The 15,639-nt window shown below is 37.0% G+C and overlaps 1 pseudogene across 1 annotated transcript; it reads right to left on the bottom strand.

Moving 5' to 3' along the window:
- Window positions 1-3,347: 3,347 nt before the first annotated feature.
- LOC149227926 (putative disease resistance protein At1g61300) lies at window positions 3,348-6,130 on the bottom strand (annotated as a pseudogene). The gene is made up of 2 exons (XR_016248333.1): window positions 5,865-6,130; window positions 3,348-5,755 (listed from the first exon to the last, which is right to left on the bottom strand). The product of XR_016248333.1 is annotated as a putative disease resistance protein At1g61300 (transcript).
- Between the last annotated feature and the right edge of the window lie 9,509 nt (window positions 6,131-15,639).

Raw genomic sequence — 15,639 nt, 5'->3', positions numbered from 1 at the left:
CCTTGTTGTGTCGTCAAATAATCTAAGGGTGTGATCATGTTCAGAGTCATGCCTTTGCCCATATTCTTTCACTGATATGACACTTAGTCAAATTGGGAAAAATCCCTGACTGGTCCACTCAGCCTCTTTCAGCTAACCTGGACTTTGCATTGCGCAATCTCATCCATGAAGCAATAGCCTTGCCTCTTGGCACTATGCAATGCATAGTTTTTGCCTCACAAAACTGCGCACTGCGCAATCTCAGTGCTCAAACCCAGCCCCTAAGCTCCAAAACTACGCAATCCTTCCCTCTAGTTAGCGATGAATTGCACATTCCATAGTCTCGGTCCTCAAGCCTCAACCTTAAGGTCCTAAAATAGTTAATTTCACAATCACTAGGCCTCCCTGTAGCACTGAGCAGTGGGAAAACTCAATGCTTAAGCCCTCAGCCTAGCTCTCTAAACTCCCCAACTACGCAATCCTAAGCCTAATATAGCCTGAACTACAAATTGCACAGTCTTAAGGTTCAAACTTGACCCTTGACTGCCTGAGCTGCGTAATTGCACAGTCACTGAGCGTCCCCCTCAGCCTTCCACCCAGTTCCAGCTTAGCCAGTGGATCATCATGCAACATCTTAGACTAGGGGTTTTATTGGACTGATGTTGTGTTGTCATGAGTGAATTGCATATGCAAGTACTCTATCATGCTATGACAGGATGATGAAGAGGGAGATGGAGAAGGAAATCATTCTAGAAGACACCTCTGTATTTGAAGATACAAGTTGATCAATCAGGAGAAAACAAAGGGACATCAATTTGCAACCACATCCCAAGACCTGATAACATTAAAGACTCCTCATCTCTAAGCCACATGGAGGTAGAAAACAGATCATTCTCAAGAAGACACAAAACAAGCAGAAACAAAGAATGGCTTGGCATTGTCATGTCATCATGCAATCCATGTCATCAGTGTCATCATTAGGGGAATTTTGAGGTCTCCGGGGTTCCGATATCCTCCAACCTCCTATATAGCCTGCTTCGATGTACCAAACCTCCAATATTCCAATATGACCGATATGCTGACCTTTGGCATTCCGATCCATGATATGTCGATACACTGACCTCTGACATCTTGTTCTCTGATATGTCGATGCACTGATATGCTGACCTCCGACATCTTGTTCTCTGATATGCCGATGCGCTGATATTCTGATGCGTCGATATGCTAGACCTCTGACCATCCGATCTCCGATATGACAATACTCCGATATCCTAAGTGTCGATATTCCGATATTTCATTCTCCTCAAGGCATCACAACCCGAACTTCAACATATATCTTTTGATCCAGGAATCCATTTATGAACTTTCGCATATTGTTGGAAAGCTTATTCAAAGAAATTTCCAATGGAGAGGGTCTGATATAGGCTTTCAGCCCATCTGTTGCCTACAAAATTGATGTAAAATCTCCGCACCTCGTTTCTCTGGACAACTGAACTCACAACCACCAAGGTGATCATTTTATGGCTTCTTTAGTAAGCTTTCTAATGTGATGATTCTCTACATGAAGCCTACAACTACCATGAGATTCCTCCTGGGCCATCACTGCCAGCATCTGTTGCGAGAGGCATTTAAGCTAGTCTAGTTGACATCAATCTCAACACTCCTTCCAACAGTTAGGCAATGCCAACTACCCAACACATCTTCTCGGCATGACTGTTGACATTAATGGCAACACACTTGCAGGTATTTTCACTTGGCCATTGGCCATCTAGACAATGGCAATTGTCCAACAATATTATGCTTATATTTGCAACTAGCCGATATCCATCTTAAAATTTAATCATTGTAATCCAAAGCTAAAATGAATCTAAGTTAGTTTATAATTTTTTGAGTAACCAATAATCTCTTACATCATGGTTATTAAATAATTTCTTAAACTATGCTCATTGTTGGGCTTGTGGAGCATCTCATGTCTTTTTTATGGTTCTTACAAAGTACATATTTTATAATTTATATTTCTTTTTAGAATTAATTAACTTTTACTATTTATAATTAATTTATTTATCTTATGACATTGTAATGTATCACAATATGATTTTTTAATGCTAGTGAAGGGTAATATAATATGACACATGTATGATTATATGTGATAGCAAATATATATATATATATATATATATATTATATATATATATATATATATATCTTGAGATCTTATTTAACAAATTTAGATCTATTTTCATCTTAAAGTTTTTACATAAGTATATATACAATGCATGTTAAATTGTTCTTGGAACTATCATTACATTTTCATTAAACACTTGAAATCACTTATAATAAGAAATTGAAATTATAAAATTTACATGTAAAAATTGATATGAAACCAACTTTATATTTGAAATTTTAGTTGATATATATTTCACTAACCCTTTAACATTTAAAAAATTAAATGAGATTAGATATATTTAATTTTATAAAATAATCAAATTATCATGTGTCAACTTAGTTGTTTTTTAAATAGAATAAAAATTTTATTATTTTAATTAAAAATAAAAAATCTTATTATTTTAATTAAAAATAAAAATATCAAATAACGACTTTAAACATTTAATTCATAAAATTCATGTATATTTGCTGAATAAATTTAGGTGAAAAACCAATAAATCACTTTTGCCCTGAATTTTAAAGACCAATTTGTACAATATTCTCTGTCAACGTTTGTCTGCAATGCCTCAAACGTCGAAGTAGAAATGGTATTCCGCTGCTCGTATACAAATATTTGTAAAATAATGAATTCTAACCAACTGAGGTTAACTAATTTATATTTGTAAAATAATGAATTTTGAAACCAATTGAGGTTAACTAATTTAGACCAAGTAAGTTGGCATGGCGCTCTATCCTGTTAATGACGTCATGAGAGGAGGACTACTCTCACAACTCCTCCCTGGAAAATTAATGACACACAAATCGTCAATTAAGTTTGAGTATTATTTATTAATGGTTTGTGTATTACGATTTTTTTATTTTTTATTTTGTTTTTTAAATATATTTTTTTCCTTATAATTCAATTTTAAAGTTAACAAATTTAATTTCTTTTAAATGAATTAATTAAAAAATAATAATTTAAATTTCTACAATTTCAAAATTAATTTTTGGTTTTTAAAATATTCAACTTAATATCTATTTTTTTACTATTTTAATAAACTTAAATAGAATCTGTCAAAAAAATAATATAAATTAAAAATGATAAAATAGTATTATTGATAATTTATTTGTTAAAAGAATAATACTTTTTCTTATGAAATACATCACATAAATGAAAAAGACAAATATGATTAATTTTTTTTTAATATTTACCCTATTCTATTCTATTCCATGAATACAATTAAATGTTTAAGAAAATTTCACCATCATTCTTTTCCCACCAATTTTGTTGAACTTTTATGGTTTCCAAATCTGGTAGCTTGTTTATCCCTCGGGGCAATCCCTTCAATGACGAGCAATCTTTTATGGTCAACACTTGAAGTTTAGGCAGACTTTGTTCATTCCACACAACATCTGATGATGAACTTCCCAGACTCTCTAACATAGGTAAGTCTTTCAGCGTCAAACTTTCTAACATCGGAAATCCCCTCACACTTCCCCATGCCCCTATTCCCAGCTCCTTCAAGTTAATGCAGCGCTCTAATGACAATGACCTTAAATTTGGCAACCTCTCCAAGGGAGGAAGATCCCTGAGTTGAAAACAGCTAGACAAATATAACCTCTCCAATTGTGGAAACTCGCAAATACAATTGGGTAGACTTTTGCCATGGTAATTTTGAAGGTAAAAACGCTGTAGCTTCTTCATGCTCTGCATGTCTCGGGGGAGATTCTCCAGCACATCATGGTCTTCCGCATCGAATATCAATGCCAGGTCCCTCATATGTAACCAACTTCCCATTATACCCATTTTAATTCCTGCCCGTATTCCCTCGACTTCAATTCCTGCCTTTACATGTACCTGAAGCTGCACTAAATTTGAGCAATTGGTGAGATCCTTCAAAGTGCAAACACTACTCTTCACTTCCTCCACCTCCATTACACTGTCAAACACTGTCTCTACATGTACCTGAAGCTGCACTAAATTTGAGCAATTGGTGAGATCCTTCAAAGTGCAAACACTACTCTTCACTTCCTCCACCTCCATTACACTGTCAAACACTGTCTCTGATGTCCCCAATAATAATGTATTCAATGATGTAAGTTGAGAGATCTCTCGGGGAATCCCTGTTAAGCTACAACAATATTCTAAATCTAAAGTCTTGATTTTCAAGTTCTCTTATCTTAGGAGGCAATGACTCCAGATTTTTAGAGCTATTAAGATACAAAAACTGAAGCTGAGAAAGACTGCATATGTCTTCAGGTACATCCTTGATTAAGGTCTCAGACAAATCGAGATACTGGAGCCGTGTAAGATGCCACAGTGACATGGGCAACGATTCTATTTTGGTGCCAGAGAGATCCAAAACCCTGAGAGAGGTGAGATTGACTAAAAAGCCATCTGGAACCTCTCTTAAAATTTCATTATAGTGCAAGTTCAAATAGAGGAGGTTGCGGCAGCTGAAATGTGTTGGCAAATCAGAAATATTGTTATGGCCAATTGCTATTCGTTTGCAATTATGGATCCCTTTTCCAGCGGCCGGAAACTCTTGGAGGTTTTGACGTGTCCTCAAGAAACATTGCTCTTCATTCTCAGCGATATACATTGCCAAGTCATGGACAAGGTCGTGAACCTGCATATCCCAAGACCCAGCATCATCATAAACACTCTGAAACAAGCAGCGTTCTACTAATAAATCTACATACCTGAGTCCCAAGTCCATTAAATAGCTGGTCTCTCTGCTTTTGACCAGCCCCTCCCCTATCCACATTTCCACTAAGGACGTCGCCGGCCACTTCCAATCTTCAGGTAACGTAGCACAATATAAAAAGCAGTTCCTCAAGACGGTGTCAGGCAAACAATCGTAACTCCATTTAAGCCGCCTATAAAGATCTTGATCAATGCCACTGTATCCTAGAAAAGTAGGATCCATATTTTTGATCTGACACAAAGCAAGATGCCAGTGATTTACACTAGTCTTACCCTTCATGGCTGCCGCTATAACATTTATGGCCAACGGCAGACCGTTACACTCTCCCGCAATTTGTTTGGCCACATTCCCTATATCTTCTGTCGGAGCACTGCCTGTTTTGAAAGCTCCTCTGCAGAACAATTGCCACCCTTCATCCCTTGATAGCGGTTGTATTTGTATGGAAAAGTCATCTGCCCCCATTCTATTAACCACATCAGAGCTGCGCGTAGACATTAGGACTCTGCTACCTTTATCATCCAGTTGAAGTTCCCTCCACATATCAAAATTTCTTTTCCCTCAGACATGCAAAAAGCTCCATCTTTGCTAACTCAACACTAGAGCTGCTCCCAAGATCTAAATTGATTTGCTTTGCAATATCAGCCTGTAACCCTGAAATGCTACAATTCTGAGAAACAACTGTCCAAATTATGGCTTCGAACAGATTACCTCCCATGCCGTAGACACCAATTATGCGAAATTGATGATCTTCATTTTCCAGCCATCTCTGCAATCGATCCTGGTCATGTTTGATCCGCTTTCCCACAAAGCCCGACTGCGGTACTGGCTGAAGCAGTGGTGCAGAAGAAACGGTTACTTTAGCTGGTTTCTTCACCTTGTTTAAAACCCCTTCAACCACATCATCTAACAGCTTTCCCTCATCGCTGGTTATTCACAAGAAAAAAGAAAATAGAGCGAAGTAATGAGAAAAGAAAGTCTATGCATATATCACCTAACATAATACAATAACCAGAGAAGTGTTTAAGTTCTCACCCGTTACACGCTTCCAGCTCAAAACCGCTTATTCCTGCAGCTTCAGAAAGCGCATTTCTCCATTTTTTAATTAGGATGGCCTCATACCGCAACTTCTTTTCACCAGTTTCAGGATCAGCTGTCCTCTTCTTTTCTAGTCCCGCGAGGGCTTTAGCATACCCTCCTTTTGTGCCCCGCGTCCACCGGAGCTCCGCAGGCTTCACGATGAATATAAAGTTGTTTTGTATAATGACGATGGGTTGTTTTGCATCATGCCTTTGTGCCATACATACATTTAAAAAATGACAGCCAACGTTTTACCAAGAAAGCTTTACGAGGTTGATACGAAGCTTCCCTTCCATACGATTTTAGATTTTTCTCCAGCAATGTAAAAAGGTGAAGCAGGAATGTATATTTAATATTCAAGGGTATATCGTCTTACTATCTATAAAGAAATATTTTTTTAACTTTGTCTTTTTGGTTCAACCTTGAGGAAAAAATCTTTGGTTCAACTTTAGAAAAGAAAATAATCTTTGGTTTAACGGAAATAATAAGGTCTTGAAGTGCATTAGTAAATCTATAGTCAATCATACAGAGTTTTGTCTAAATCTTTATTGGATTTGAGGAGACTAAATGAGATTAAAAATCTCTATTAAATCTGATTGGATCATTAAATTTGTAGAGACTCCTTACGTAATCAGATTAGATCACTAAACTTGTGGAGGCTGTCGCAGTACAAGTCCCCACCGGTGGACCACAGCAGCCAAGACTCTTCTCGGCATCTTATGCTTTGGGTGTTGCTTTTGCGTTGGCATCTTATGCTTGGAGTCTCGCACCTTTTGCGTTGGCATCTTATGCTTCGAGTCTCGCCGCTGTGTGGTGTAGGCAAAAAGAGGACGTCGGAGTAAAAAAAGCAAGAAGGAAATGGTTGTGTGGTCACCGCAATTCCTATTTCAGAGACTGTTGAATACTTAATGCGACCTGACATGCATGCAATTTAACTTTCGACTTTTCAGTGAAAGCACGCCATCGAAACAGCAGCGTCGAGAAAAAAAGTGAAAATTAAATTGCGCTCATGTCAGGCCGCATTAAGTATTCAATAATCTCTGATGTCAGGCCGCATTAAATATTCAATAATCTCTGAAATAAGAATTGCCGTGTGGTCACGTCTTGTGCATCTAACGATTGGATACGATGCCTGAAGACACATCCCACCACAAAACTTTAAATCAAAAATGAAAAATCATTTAAAGAATACGCCAAATATTTTATTATTTTCTTTTATAAATCGTTCAAATCTCTCGCTTTCATTTTTTTTCAATATTATTCTTTTATTAACATTTAATAAATACGTATGTTTTTTTCATCCTTAGGTAAAGTAAAGGTTTTTTATTTAATTATTTATTTATTGCAAAAAAAACTTTTAATATTAATTTTTTTTGCTAAGTACGGTTCAATTTAATTATATTTAGGTTTAAATTAACTTGTTTAATGCATATTGAATTGAATATGAGTAATACTGTTTTTGAAAATTAGTTTTTAAAAGGGAATGGTTTTTGTTTGTGTTTTGTCTATATTTTTAGAAGAAATTGTTTTGAGGTTGAATGATTATTGTGAATATTAATTTTGTAAAGTAACCAGTTTAGATCCATCTTAATCTCGGATCTATCAAGTGCTCAGAGGGATCAAATCTCTCGAGGTGCAAACCTTTTTTTAAGTGCAAAATTTGAGGAAAGGCTTGCACCTCGAGAGATTTGATCCCTCTTGGTGCTTGATAGATCCATGGTTAAGATGGATCTAGGTTGGTTTCAGTAGTGTGCAGTGATACAAAATTTGTTGAACATATAATTATTTTGATCATTTTAAATATGCTAAATATGTTTAATATTAATTTGGTCAATTTAACTTTAACTTTTCTTAGTTATCTTAGTTTGTTGAGATGAGAGACACTGATAGTAACTTGAATGATGAAAAATGATGAAATAATATATATCTCCCCCTCATCGTCTCGCAATCTTCGGCCTTTCTCACACAGCAGTGTGGCTCTTGAGGTCTCTTACCTCTGCATATGCACTCTCAACCTTTCTTTGCAGAACTAGCTTTCTTAGCCTTACATAGCAGCACACACACGGTGCTTTTCCACTTATCTCTCTAGCAACAATGTTGTTTCCCCCATGTTGCTCATCTGAGTTCATGGGTTTTGTTCCTCTGCTTCCCACTAATTGATGTTGTCGCTCCTGTCTTGTATTCACACTACACGAGTGTATTTCAACATAGATTTTCCATTCTACTATTGCATCTGACTTGGTCTCTGCTAATGCATTAAACATGATTATGGCCACTTGACAGTTTCTCCATACTGAGAATTAATTCTCAGTCCACCTATACACTCCACTGAGGCATCATCCTCTCTGTGAACAAATCTCCTATCACTGAGGCTCTTCCATGCTTATTCATGGTTTCACACAACTTAGTTGTACTTTGTCATGGCTTCACTATGGACCATTATCCTCGTTGCCTTGTCTCAGAGTTTTTTGTTGATCCATTTGACTCCATGAACCAACTCCGCCAATCTACATTTGTTCTTTGGTAGCTAATCCATTCATTCACTTAACTCACTAAGACGTGCATAGGAGCATAGAGATGGATTGTCTCACCTCAAGGTAGGCCCAACACTCCTTCCTTAAGATCGTGGTCCTTGCTACCTTGACCCAACAATCTTTGACAGTCGTCATTACTCCTGAGAACAACTCCTCTGCTCCTACATTCAACCTCACAGTTGCCGACCCATACACCTTTAACTCTTTGAACTGTCTTATCAGATAAATTCCACATTGTTACTCAAAAATGGTGCAATGTTATGATACTCCTCAATTTCGATAGCTTTAGCTCCAAGAGCATTTACTGCCTCATATGACCTGGCCAGTGTCCATCGGCTTAATGCCATATTGGAGCCCCCTTTGAATCGTAACTTCTGTGAAGTTCTGATTGAACCTTAGCTCCTTTTGCTTAAGGCTCACCACATTTATCATCATAGGACCGAGAGTTGTGAGTTTCCACTTAGCATTAAGGTGTTAAGCCTTCAAACTTCTGTTGGGGGCCATTCTCCCTTTGTTAACTACTCTGCGCCCTTGGTTCTTTAAACTCTGATGACTAGGTGTCAACCTAATACCGGAAGCCCTCTTTATCAAAACTTTTCCAAACTCCAATTGTTCTAGAGTTTTGTGTCTTCATCCTTCGATATGCCGACCTCAAATATGTCATCACTCCACATGGCAACTCCATAGTGGTGACACGTGTCACCCAGCTCTATCCCATTAGCCTACCCAATAAGGTTCAATATACCTGCCACGTGATGCTGACACCAACTGCCACTGTAGCTTATCAAAGCCAATCATATGTTGTCATGTGTCCTGCTGGACTACCACATCATGCCGACATCATATTCCACTATAGTTTATCAGAGCCAACCATATGCTTCCATTTGTCCTATCATACTACCACATCATGCTCATGTCAGATGCCACCTGGCTTATCAGGGCTAATCATATGCTACCATGTGTCCTGCTAGAGGAGAGAGAAGAGGCTCCATCAACCTTTGGTTTTGCACCGAAATCATTTGTTAATCTTCTTTTGGCATTCCTCGGTGCTTATAAAGGCTTATCAACACTTATTGAATATCGTAACTTTTAAAGGTTCCTCACTTTAGCAAGTACCGATATTCCGATCCCCAATATGTCGATGTTCTGATATGTCAATCTTTGGGGTTCCGATATCCTCCAACCTTCGATACAACCTGCTTCGATGTATCGAACCTCCAATATTTTGATATCATTGATATGTCGACCTCTGAAATTATAATCCCCGATATGTCAATGCTTCAATATGTTGACCTCCGACATCTTGTTCTCTGATATATCGATGTGCTGATATGCTGACCTCCGACATATTTTTCTCCGATATGCCAATGCACCGATATTCCGGTGTGTCAATATGCTGGACCTCTAATATTCTGATCTCCGATATGTCAATACTCCAATATCCTAATTGTCGATATGCTGACCTCTGATATTCCGATATTTCATCCTCCTCAAGGCATCACAACCCTGAACTTCAACAAACCATATCTTTTGATCTAGGAATCCATGTTTGAACGTACGCATATCGTTGGAAAGCTTATGTTAGAGAACTTTCCAATAGAGAGGGTCCAATGTAGGCTTTGAATCCATATTCTACCAACAAAATTGCTACAAAATCTCTTCTCCTTGACTCTCTGGGCAGCTGAACTCACAAACACCAAGGTGATCATTTTATGGCTTCTTTAGTAAGACTGCTACTATGATGACTCTCTACATGAAGCTTGCAGCTACATGAGATTCCTCCTGGGCCATCACTGCCAACACCTGTTGCAATAAGCATCTAATCTAGTTTAGTTGACATCAATGCCAACACTCCTGCCAATATTTAGGCAATGCCAATTGCGCGACACATCTTCCCAGCACGATTGTTGACATTAATTCCAACACACTTGCAAATATTTTCACTAGACCACTGGCCATCTAGACAATTCCAACTATCCAACAATATTATGCTTATGTTTACAACTAGTTGATATTCATCTTAAAATTTAATCGTTGTAATCTGAAATTAAAATGAATCTAAGTTAGTTTACAATTTTTTGAGCAACCAATAATCTCTTGCATCATGGTTATTAAATAATCTTATATATAGAAAGTAAAATTAAATTACATATAAAATGAAAGAATGGTAAATTAAATTACGTGTCTTGAAGAGGCATTTTTCTTCCTTCTCCGCAATATTCATTTCCAAGTCATGGACAATGTCGTGAACCTATATCTTCATATGCCCATAGTCATTATAAACACTCTGAAACAAGCAACGTTATACTAATAAATCTACATACCTGAGTCCCAAGTCCATTAAATAGCTAGTCTCTCTACTATTGACTAGCCCCTCCCCTATCCACATTTCCACTAAGGAGTCTACATTGAACCACCAATCTTTGGGAAAGGTAACACAATATAAAAAGAAATTCTTGAAATTGGAACCAGGCAAACGATCATAACTCCATTTTATAAGCTGATAGAGACCTTCATCAATGTCATTGTATCCTAGAAAACTAGGATCCATATTTTTGATCTGACTGAAAGGAAGATGCTAGTCATCTACACTAGGTTTACCCCTCATGGCTGTCGCTACAACATTTATGGCCAGCAACAGACCATTACACTCTCCCCAAATTTGTGTGGCCACATTCTCTATATCTTTTGTCGGAGCACTGTCGGTTTTGAAAGCTCCCTTGCAGAACAATTGCACCCTTCATCCCTGAATAGCGGTTATATTTCTATGGAGAAGTCATCTGCCCCCATTCTTCTAAGCATATCAAACCTGCATGTAGATATTAGGACTCTACTATCTTTATCATTATCCACAGGGGTGCCCAATTCTTTGTCCAGTTACATTTCCCTCCACAAATCATCTAAGATTCCACATCATGAATCCAGTGGACACAAAGAGAAACACCTTCTTTAGCTAATTGATAAATCTCAAAAAAAAGGGTTCAATGGCAGAGCACATTGATGACTTTCAAAAATTGAATATAAGGGTAAATGATATTCCGGAGAAACAAACGATTGATGTCGTCATAGGGACTTTAAAGGATAACCTTCAACATGAGGTTCATCTTTGGGAACCTGATTCATTGGAGAAGGCATTCAAGTTGGCTAGAAAAATTAAAAGAAAAATTATGGAAACAAGGAAGCCCACCACTCACAACTATAAATATGGAAGTGTTTTTGCTCCTAGCCTCCCACGACCTACAAGTTTTACACCACAAAAATTTGAAGAAAAAAGAGAAAGAGGGCTTTGTTACATTTGTGATAGCAAATAGACTAAAGGTCATAAGTGTGCCAAGAAGAAATTATTTTACATAGATTGTGAAGAGGAGGAATAAAAGGATCAAGAAACATCAAAAGAAGAGGATATACACCAAGAACCAACCCTAGAGAAAGAAGAAATGAATCCGACCATATCTTGTAAAGCATTTGCAAGAATTACCACTTCTCAAACTCTCCAGATAGAAGGACATATCAAAAAGAAAAAGGTTCAAGAAGTGAAAGATCACATCAAGAAATAAGAAATGAATCTAACCATATCTTGTAATGCGTTGTCCAGGATCACCAGTCCTCAAACTATCAAGATAGAAGGACATATCGAGAAGACAAAGGTAATAGTGTTGATTGATTCAGGCAGTACCCATAATTTTATTAATTGTAAGATAGCCAAGGAATTTAACAGCTTCCTATACCCAGCACCAAAGTGTCAAGTGATGATTGCAAGTGGAGGAACCATAAATTTCTCTGGAAAGTGCCATAACATCAAGTTATCCATGGGGGAATATGTATTAAATAGCCCAATGCTTTCCATTCTAATGGGTGGTGCTGATGTTGTACTAGGAGTCCAATGGCTACAATCTTTGGGTACAATAGCTTTTAATTTTCAAGAACTTTTCATGAAATTTTGTGTGGAAGGAAAGGAAGTTGAATTAAGGGGTATTGCAGGGAAACTGGGAAAGATAATAAGCTCTAACAATATGACAAAGCTTCTAAAGGAGGAATAGTGAGGCGTAATTGAAAAATTATGTTCGTTAGAGGTTCCCACATCGAAATCATCTATTTCTCTAGATATCCAAAAAGTCTTGGACAATCATTCCAAGGTATTTGAAACTCCCAAAGGCCTCCCACAGTTACCGTGATCATGCTATTCATTTGATTCCGGGAAGTGTTCCTCCAAACATCAAGTTGTACAGATATCCCTATGCACAAAAGAGTGAAATTGAACGTATGGTTGCAGAAATGCTAGAGGCTGGTATAATTCAACCTAGTCAAAGCTCTTTCTTTGCTCTAGTAGTATTGGTGCACAAGAAGGATGGATCATGGTGCATGTTTCCACATTATAGGGAGCTCAAAAAGCTCACTATTAAAGATAAATTCCCATTCTTAACATTGATGAATTATTGGATGAATTGCATGGATCAATTTACTTCACCAAGTTGGACCTTCGTTCAGGATATCATCAAATCAGAATGAAAACTGAATACATTCTGAAAAAAACATTTAGAACTCATGAGGGTCATTATTCATTTTTGGTCATGCCTTTTGGCCTTACCAATTCACCTTATACATTTCAAGGTTCGATGAATTCCGTTTTCAAACCCTTGGAAAATTTGTGTTAGTGTTTTTTGATGATATAATAATCTATAGCAAGTCTTGGAAGGATCATGTTCAACATGTTGACAGGGTGTTGAAAGTATTGGAGGAGAAACAATTATATGCAAAAAGCTCCAAATGTTACTTTGGAGTACAAGAGGTGGAATATCTGGGTCATATTATATCTCATGAAGGTGTTAAGGTAGACCCTAACAAAATTAAAGCCATTAAGGAATGGAAAATCCCCACATCCATAAAGCATCAACAAGGATTTCTCAGGTTGACAAGGTATTATCGCAAGTTTGTTAAGGATTATGGGGGAATAACAACACCTCTAACAACATTATTGGAAAAAGATGCATTTTCATGGACTCCATAAGCAACAAAGGCCTTCGAACATCTCAAGGAAGCAAGGTTCCAAGCACCGGTCTTAGCTACACCAGACTTCACATGAACCTTTATTGTGGAATTTTATGCTTTAGGAAATGGAATTGGTGCTGTTTTAATTCAAGATGAAAGACCCATTGCTTTCAAAAGTCGTCCAATCAAAGGAAAGTATTTACACAAATCTATTTATGAGAAGGAAATGTTGGCAATACTACATCCACTTAAGATATGGCGACCCTACCTAATGGGAAGACACTTCAAGGTAAAAACGGATCATGATAGTCTTAAAAGCTTTTTAGAGCAAATATTATCCTCTGAAGAGCAACAAAAATGGGTCACAAAGATTTTGGGTTATGACTTTGAAATCATCTACAAAAAATGGAAGAAAAATGTTGTTGTAGATGCACTCTCAAGAAAGGATGAGGATGTGGAAGCATTGTTTTGTGTTATTTCTATTATCCAACCAGATTGGATAAATGAAGTAAGGGATGAATGGAAGAATGATGAAGAAGTGTGGCCACTCATTCAAAAGTTGCAGAAGATCCCAGTTCAAATAATATTGTCAGAATTTGACGAGGAAATAAAAATCATATTAGGACCTGAAGCAACCACAGAAACAAGAAATCGACAGCGACGAAATCTATCAATTTCAGAGTATCTCATCAAGTGAAAGAAATTACCTACTGAAGATTCCACATGGGAGGATGATAATTTTATATAGAATCATCCAGAATTACTCAAGCATTGAGGACAACACTTTTTGAAGGAGAGGGGCATGTTAGGTCCTTATACTACTAGTGTAACCCCTTATTGTTATTAGTACAACCCCCTTATTATATTGATGTGCCCATGTAGTCTCCATATTGTTATTATTATGCCCCGTAGAAACCCACTATTGTTATTGTTGTGCCCTTACATTATTATTGTTATATCGGATCTGATTATATTATGAATCCTTAGACTCCTATATATAGAAAGGAGGTCTTGTAATTTGTATCATCCAAGAATTGTTGATTTGTGTAATGTAAAGGAGGTTGCCCCTTCGAAGAGGCTTATTTCTAAGGCATTGATCTATCTTTTCTATTTTTTTGCGAGTTGGTTTCCTAACATCTTCCCTCATTTGAAGATATCATTCTTTCCAATGTCAAGAGATATGGAAACAAAGCAACATTTCTTTTAGCTAATTGGGGTTTTTTAAATGTTTGGAGGACACTCAATTCTCTTTAGCATCCATGAGACCTTAAGCACATTTTGGATCATGATATTGAAAACAAAAATGAACTTAACCAAGTAATGTACAAGAGATCCCCTCACCATGTAGAAATGGAATAGTGGGGATCCATGTCATGGTTAGCATATTGAGGAAAAAAGACGTGAGAGATATTGTTTAGGCCCTCACACACTCACCAACCTTTTCAAGTCATTTGTATTGGTAAGATGCACCATAAAATATAAGAGCTTGTTTATATAGAATATTGAAAGAAGAAAGAAATTATTTTAATGTCCACGAGGCTAAAGATAGCCTATGGGACAGATTGCTTCTTCATCTACTTGATGTATTTGGCCCTTTTTCTGTGAAGCTTCACAATATATGCTCCCAGCTTCTCGACAAACCCATCGTTAAATAGATTATCCCAAGAGCTAGCTGCGAGTGTATCTGCATAACTTTTCATGTTGTCTTTGAAGGCCTCACATTCTAAAATGAAATGTTTTTTTGTTTCCACTTTTCCAGAAGAACAAAAAATGCATACCCTTTCCTCCCACACATCCTTTGGCTTTTTCCAGTGCCCTGTTTCACAACGAAGTTGATGTGAATTATTCTTTAACTGAGCAATAAGAATTTTGGCTCTCCAAGAGATACTAGCCTCTATCTATGCTTTTGGTTGATGATTATGAGAGGGATTAAACACTTCAATATAGTAATTTTTCTTTCTTCCTGGCTCCTTATCCCAAGCACATTTGTGGAACTTTTCCATAACAAAAGATTTTATCTCTTTACTGTTTATGGGACACGCGTTCAAGCAAATACTCCATTTACTAAACCATTTTGTTATTTTGTTGCATCCAAGTTTTTTTTCTCTTGCATAATCTATCATTCAAGACAACCTTAGGCCATCTACCCTCTTCCATTTGCTCAATTTTTTTTAAATACCTTATGACTCACACCATAGCAATTGCTT

Source organism: Pinus tabuliformis, chromosome J, assembly GCF_031772625.1.
Source record: "Pinus tabuliformis cultivar Carrire ecotype Pingquan chromosome J, CPIR1, whole genome shotgun sequence".
Classification (NCBI taxonomy): domain Eukaryota; kingdom Viridiplantae; phylum Streptophyta; class Pinopsida; order Pinales; family Pinaceae; genus Pinus; species Pinus tabuliformis.
The sequence above is the reverse complement of the archived record's forward strand: the minus strand, read 5'-3'. Positions and strand labels throughout refer to the sequence as shown.